This window comes from Silene latifolia, chromosome X (assembly GCF_048544455.1).
Source record: "Silene latifolia isolate original U9 population chromosome X, ASM4854445v1, whole genome shotgun sequence".
Lineage (NCBI taxonomy): Eukaryota > Viridiplantae > Streptophyta > Magnoliopsida > Caryophyllales > Caryophyllaceae > Silene > Silene latifolia.
In genome coordinates this window covers 262388051-262395643 of record NC_133537.1, presented here as the reverse complement: position 1 = coordinate 262395643, position 7593 = coordinate 262388051, and the positions used below count along the sequence as shown (strand labels likewise).

The 7593-nt window shown below is 42.6% G+C and overlaps 1 non-coding gene across 1 annotated transcript; it reads left to right on the top strand.

Annotated features, from left to right (window-relative positions):
• The first annotated feature begins 2680 nt into the window (after window positions 1-2680).
• On the top strand, window positions 2681-2787 carry LOC141625195 (small nucleolar RNA R71). The gene has a single exon (XR_012534989.1). It is a non-coding gene; the product is annotated as a small nucleolar RNA R71 (small nucleolar RNA).
• Window positions 2788-7593: the final 4806 nt, after the last annotated feature.

The following is a 7593-nucleotide window of genomic DNA, read 5'->3' as shown; positions in this document are numbered from 1 at the left end:
CAAAACACTACACATCAATAAACAGATAAGTCCCTCCCTCACTTTCTCTCAAAATGATAATCTTGATCAAAGCATAAAAATATAAATCCAAAATTGACAAAAATGCAATACAATAAATAAAATGCAAGTTAAAGGGTTAGAATATTTACAAATGGTGGTTTAGGGAGGACTCCACCAAACTCTCATTTATGTATGAGATGTCAAAGAGGCATAGCCAAGGTGTTGTTGATCTTGCTCAACACCTTGAAGAAGTAGTCGAAGGCTTGTTCATTGTCATTATAAAGATCTTCAATAGACCTTTGCATATGTTGTTCTTCATTGTGGTTACTTGAGTTAACATGGTCACCAAAGCCTTGGTTTTGGGTCATAGCATTACCAATATAAGGATTGAATAATCCTTCAAACTCATCATCCCATAAATCGCATACTTCATCAGCTTGCTTCCCAATAGTATCATGAGTTGATGAAAACAACTCATCTTCCTTCTTGTCATTATGGCCAATAAGGCCTTCTTCTTCTCTTGTCATGAGTGGTGGTGAGCTATTCAAGCTCTCATTCTTGTTGAAACATTCTTGCTCTTTAGATGGAGCATCTTGGAGATTATCTACTTTTTTCTCCCATATGGGCGGTAATTCTTTACCCATAGCTTGTTCTTTGCATTGAGATGCCAACTTCTTCCTATCACTTTCTCGGCTATAATGATCAACCATGAAACATGGCTCATGTAAGCGGGGAGCTCTCATTGTCTTGTCAAGGTTAAAAGTGATTGATTCATCTCCCACTTCAAGTGTGAGCTCTCCATGTTTCAGTGCAATTACCGCTATCGCGGTGTGTAAGAATGGTCTTCCTAAAATGATAGGAATGTTGGAGTCTTCCTCCATGTCAATAATAACAAAGTCCACCGGGATGAAGAACTTGCCAATTCTTACCGGCGCATCCTCCCACACCCCTAAAGGTGTCTTCGTTGATCGATACGCCATTTGAAGTGTGATATTAGTGCACTTGAGTTCTCCCATTCCTAGCCTTTTGCACACCGAGCATGGCATGACACTCACACTTGCCCCAAGGTCACATAGAGCTTTGTTGATTGTAGTGTCGCCAATGGTGCATGGAATAGAGAAACTTCTCGGATCCTTTAGTTTTGGAGGTGAACTTCCTTGTAGGATGGCGCTACTCACCTTCGTGAATGTAATAGTCTCTAGCTTTCGGATGGATTTCTTCTTTGTAAGAATATCTTTCATGTATTTTGCATAGGCCGGAACATGTTTAATCAATTCGGTGAATGGGATTGAGACTTCCAAGTTCTTCACAATTTCCATGAACTTTCCAAGTTGTTCATCGAACTTAGGCTTAGCTTGACGACTTGGAAATGTCTTTCTCCTTAGCCTTCTCTTTATTCTTCTTTGAAACTTCTTGAATGGTGGGTTCTTCTTCTTTCTTAGAGTTTTTAACTTCTTCCTTGTCACTAGCATTCACAACATCTTCATCAATGGGCCTCTTCGACCCTTCATACCTTGTACCACTCTTCAAATGGATGGCACTCACAGACTCATGTCTTAGGGGATTACCTTGAGGTGGTAATTGCCCCTTTTGTCTTTGAGAACTAGAAGATGCTAATTGAGACATTTGGGTCTCCAACATCTTTGTGTGAGCTAGTATGTTGTTAATGGTGATGTCTTTTGCTTGGCTAGCCTTCTGCATTTGAGTGAAAAATTCTTGTTCTTCTTTCTTAGAGTTTTTAACTTCTTCCTTGTCACTAGCATTCACAACATCTTCATCAATGGGCCTCTTCGACCCTTCATACCTTGTATCACTCTTCAAATGGATAGCACTCACCGACTCATGTCTTAGGGGATTACCTTGAGGTGGTAATTGCCCCTTTTGTCTTTGAGAACTAGAAGATGCTAATTGAGACATTTGGGTCTCCAACATCTTTGTGTAAGCTAGTATGTTGTTAATGGTGATGTCTTTTGCTTGGCTAGCCTTTTGCATTTGAGTGAAAAATTCTTGTTGGTTCTTTTGCATTTGGGGGACCGCTTTTTGAACATCAAAACCTTGGTCATTTGTTTGATTGTATGAAGGTTGATTTTGATAACTTTGGTTTTGATTGTAAAGGGTCTTTGAGCTTGGTTTCTTATTGGAGGTGGGGGTGTATGTTTGAGGGTTTTGAACATTTTGACTTTTGTATGAAAGATTGGGGTGGAATTTGGTGTTCTCATTGTAATAGTTGGAATAAGGGGTGCCACTTTTGTATGCTTGGAAAGCATTCACTTGTTCACTCGTTCCCCTACATTCACTTTGGTCATGTCCCAAACTTCCACAACTCTTACATACTCCAGTTGGAATTGATGATGATGCTACCATAGCATTAACATGTTGCTTGGGTGATTTGGAGGCCTCTTCAAGTTTAGCCATGGCCTTCTCAAACTTCAAATTAATAGTGTCATTATGAGAACTAAGTTGAGCACCCAATTGAGTAATTGAGTCCACCTCATGCTTTCCTCCTCTAGTAGCCTTCTGAGGTCTACTATATTGTGAGTTATGGACCGCCATTTCTTCAATTTTGTTCCATGTTTGATTATCATCGACTTCTGTGAACATACCATTTGATCCCATATTGAGAATGTTTCCGTCTTCATATAGACCATTCCAAAATTGTTGTACAAGGAACCACTCGCTAAGTCCATGGTGTGGACAAGATCGACAAGTGTCCTTGAATCTCTACCATGCTTCATACAAATATTCCTCATCCCTTTGTTTGAACCCGGTGATTTAGGCTCTCAACATGTTAGTCTTCTCCGGAGGATAGAATTTCTTGTAGAAAGCTAGTGCCAATTTTTTCCAAGAATCAATACCAAGAGTAGCCTTATCTAGGCTCTTCAACCATTGTTTCACGGTACCAATCAAAGAAAAAGGAAATAAGACCCATCGGATTTGGTCTTGAGTAACTCCGGTTTGAGAAATCGCATCACAATAGTCACAAAAAGTCTCCATATGAGAATGAGTGTAATACTACGGTTTTATGAGTCTCTGGGTACTCTATCGAGTGGGCCTTAATCTGTCGAGTAAGGTTGTTTTGATTTACGAAACAGTATTATACCTGTAGGGTACTCGATCGAGTAGCCTTGGCACTCGATCGAGTAAGGGGCACTCGATCGAGTACGTTACTTACTCGATCGAGTAGCTCGGTTGACGGGTTATGTTTTGATGAGTTTTGTTGATAATGCAGATTAGTATATATATTATGTCGTCATCTTTATTAAATACTTTTATAAACCTAATACACTCATAAAGGAGATTGAAACTATGTTGTTCTCTTCATCCAAATTATTGACAAATCCTGGAGCTTGAGAGGTCGGATTTCATTGTTCTTTGTGTCTTCGTGAACCCTGCGTCAAAGGTAAGTCCTACATACCAATTTTATAGCATTTGGTTAAGATTGTTTAAACCATAATTTATGGGATTGGGGGTTGTATGATTAGTTGTGTATGTAGTAATTGTATGATTATGTGATAGGAGGAGGATTCGCAGAGGAAAGGTTTTGAGACAGCTGCTAAGATCGTCTGTTGTGTGTGTTTGCATTCCAGGTAGGGTTTTCCCTACTCAGTATTAGTCACATGATGTGGTTGGTGATTTGATTGTGATTGTTGTTAAAGTATAATGTTGGTATTGTGACGGTTGTTGAATATTATCGTTGTTGATTGTTGTTGATTGTATCTGTCTATGATCTTCGGGGTGCGTCCCTGGCTGAGTGGAGTCACTTGAGGGAGTGGCTTCACGCCCATGATTCGCCTTCTATGGAACCCGCCACAGAAGGGATGTGCACATTAATGGACTTGGGTTTATCGCTGGATGGAGATGAGCGGGGCTTAGGTGGGAACGGCTGCGGTCCCCCACTGGCGGTGTGGAGTACCTATTGCGATGGGTACTCTGGCAGGGCTACACACTTTAGTGTGTAGTCAGTGATGAGGAGTTGATTGTGGAGTTTGGGTTGATGTGTTGGTTGAGCTGTTTTGTTACTTGTCTTATTGTGATTGTATTATGTGATTAGTACTGACCCCGTCTTTGTTTTGTAAAACTGTGGTGATCCATTCGGGGATGGTGAGCAGTTGTTGAGCAGGTTTGATTAGAGGCATATGGGCTAGCTGGGATGTGTCACCACGAGCTGATTAGAGTCTTCCGCTGTCATTCTTTAGTAGTTTTGAGACATTTGGTTTAAGAGAACATGTATCGTATTTTTATCAGTTTCGATTTAGAATTGTAATCACTTAAACTTTATTACTATTTAAATTATGTTTCGTTATTGTCTTTTGATTATCATTGCCTCGGGAAACCGAGATAGTGACGTTCTTATACCTGAGTGGTCCTGGTAAGGCACTTTGAGTATGGGGGTGTCACAAAGTGGTATCGGAGCGACGATCCTGAAACCTGTCACTAATGAATCTAATGAACATAGGGGGTCAACTAAAATGAACCTGGGGTAGAAGTTGTAGGAGCTAATGCAAAGGCTTGGGAGACGTCCTAAAGCCGCGAACTCGCCCTGCAATTTTGAACCGGTCACATGGGGTATGTGTCTGTCGTATGTGTTGTCTTTTGGTTTGTATGTATACATAGTGGCATGTGTAATGAATCGTTGTATGTTGAATGTGGAAAATTGGAAATATAGAGTAGAAGATGAAAGATGTGTGATTCGTACGTTGAAATGGATGAAAAGCATGATGTATGTTATAATATGGCATTTTGATCATATGAAGTAGATTGATTTGTTGATTTTATAAGGAGTTGTGTAGAAATGCATGCGTAGTTATGGTTATTTTGTTGAAATTATAAAACTTGTATATTATGTTGGGAAAGTGAGATAAACATGCGGGTAGTGTATGCGAGTCTACATGACTCGATCGAGTGGGGTGCACTCGATCGAGTAGGTGAGGTGCTCGATCGAGTGGGTGTAACTCGGTCGAGTAGGTAGTTTGATGTTTTTCTGGTCATAATCGTGTTTTTGGGTACTCGATCGAGTACATAGGGGCACTCGATCGAGTAGGGGACGCTCGATCGAGTGGCTGGTCAGCTCGGCCGAGTATATTTATGATCAGAGGTCTGTTTAGGTTCTGGAGTCGAGGCACTCGATTGAGTAGGTTGGGCACTCGATCGCGTAGCCTCAACTCGATCGAGTGGGTTCTGGTACTCGATCGAGTGGGGTCTGTGCAGGCTATATACGTGTTTTGGGTTATAGTTTGCGTTTTTATATCTACCTTTTCTTATATAGTTATAAGATACCGCCGAAGAGAAACGCCCTTTATGCTAGAGCTGAGAGTATGTCAGTCGATGACATAGTAAAGACGCTGGAGCACCAAGATGCTCTCACAGATAAGTTGAAGAGAGTGGGGAAGGATAAGGAGGTTGATCATTCAAATATTAGTCTCTACATAGCGAGGTTTAACCCGAAAGAGTGCAAGGGGACCGGGGAGCCAATTCTTCTAGATAATTGGCACAGAGAGATGGAGAACATCCTGGATTTGGTGCACTGCCCGGATGAGATGAAAGTGGAACAAGCTGCGTTCTATTTGAGGGAGGCGGCAGGAGAGTGGTGAGATAAGGTAAAGGTGAATGCTAGATATGTGTATGCGAAGCAAGGGTTACCTGCTATTCCTTGGGAAGAGTTTAGAAAGGCTATGAGGCGAGAGTTCGTGCCGGAGCATGTGAGGAGTAAGCTGAGAGAGGAGTTTGATGGGTTTAGAATGGCATCTGATATGACGGTGATTGAGTACTACCGACAGTTTAATGAGAAGGCTAGGTACGCTGAGGATATGGGGTTGAGTGAGGAGAACCTGGCGTTGAGGTTTGAGAAGGGGTTGACCCCCAAGATAATGGAGAAGCTACCTGTGGGAGTTCTCACAAATGTTAAGGAAGCTTATGAGAGAGCGGGGAGAGCTGAGAGGTTGGTGGAGATGACCCGAGAGAGAGGTGCTGAGAAAAGAAAGGCCGAGAGCGAGGGTGGAGGCCAATCTAACTACAAGAAGGGCAACCCCACTCAGGCTAGAGTATATTCATCTGGCTCGGGGTTTTGTACTGGGGCTTCCTATGGGCGTGGCCGTGGGAATAGTAGTAGTAGCTGGGGGATGACCTGTTTTAACTGTGGCGGTGTAGGCCACAAGAGACATGAGTGCAACAGTGCGGTGAGTGGGGGTTTCCAGAGGCCGGGACAGGGAAGTTTTTCACAGGGGCCGGCACAGAGTTATGCAAGCAACAAACCGGTTGGGTCATGGAACAATAGGGGAGGCCAGAGCAACAATGGTGGGGGTAACCGCAATGGCGGTAATTCTTATCAGAAGCCAGCTACGAACACCACCAACAACCAGGGGTCGGGTGCTAAGCCGACTACCTCAGCCAGTACTGTCCAAGGAGGTGGGTAGAAGACCAGTGGAAAGCTGTTTATGATGGAGAAGAAAGCAGCTGAGGACGACGCTCATGTTATCACTGGTACTTTTCTTATTAATGGTGTTTATAACTTTGTTTTGTTTGATTTGGGGGCATCTCAGTCGTTTGTATCTTCGAGTCATGTTAAACAGTTAGGTTTGAGAGAGTATGAGTCTGTAAGGGAGGAAGTCTTTATAACTTCGGGTGAGTCTGTATCGTGTGGGAGGTTGTATAGAGATATATCCATGATAGTTGGGCAAGTCGATCTACCCGTGGACTTGTTAGTGTTTCTTTTAGAAGGTTTTGAGATGATAGTCGGGATGGATTGGTTAGGAAAGTACAAAGCTAAGATAGACTGTCATCAAAAGAAAGTGTCTCTGAGAGGTCCTAAGGGCATTAGTGTGTCTTATCGTTGGTTTGTTGTCAAACCCAAAGTTAAGTTGATTGTAGCTGTGACTTTGAAGTCTTATCTGAGGAAGGGGTTCCCGTTGATCTTGTGCCATGTGAGAGATGACAGGATGGAGAGTCCGACAGTTGAGCAGATACCAGTTGTGAGGGAATTTCCAGATGTCTTTCTAGAGGAGATTCCGGGGTTGCCACCGAAGAGGGAGATAGATTTCAGTGTTGAACTGAAATCGGGGACGGGGCTAATCTCTAAGGCACCGTATCGGATGGGTCCTAAGGAGTTGGAGGAGCTCAGGAAGCAGTTAGATGATCTGATTGAGAGGGGATACATTAGACCTAGTGTATCACTGTGGGGAGCACCAGTTTTGTTTGTGAAAACGAAAGATGGGAGCCAGAGGTTGTGCATAGATTACAAGGAGCTGAACAGAGTGACGGTGAAGAACAAGTATCCTTTACCAAGGATAGATGACCTGTTTGATCAGTTGAGTGGTGCAGTAGTCTTTTCTAAGATTGATTTGAGGTCGGGGTACCATTAGGTGAAGATTAGAGAGGAGGACATACCAAAGACAGCTTTCACGTCGAGGTATGGCCATTATGAGTATGTAGTGATGCCGTTTGGGTTATCTAATGCACCATCTGTGTTTATGGATTTAATGAACAGAGTCTTCAGTCATTTTTTGGACATGTTTGTGGTGGTTTTCATAGATGACGTCTTAATCTTTTCTAAGACTAAGGAGGAACATGAGGAGCATCTCAGGATAGTGTTGCAGA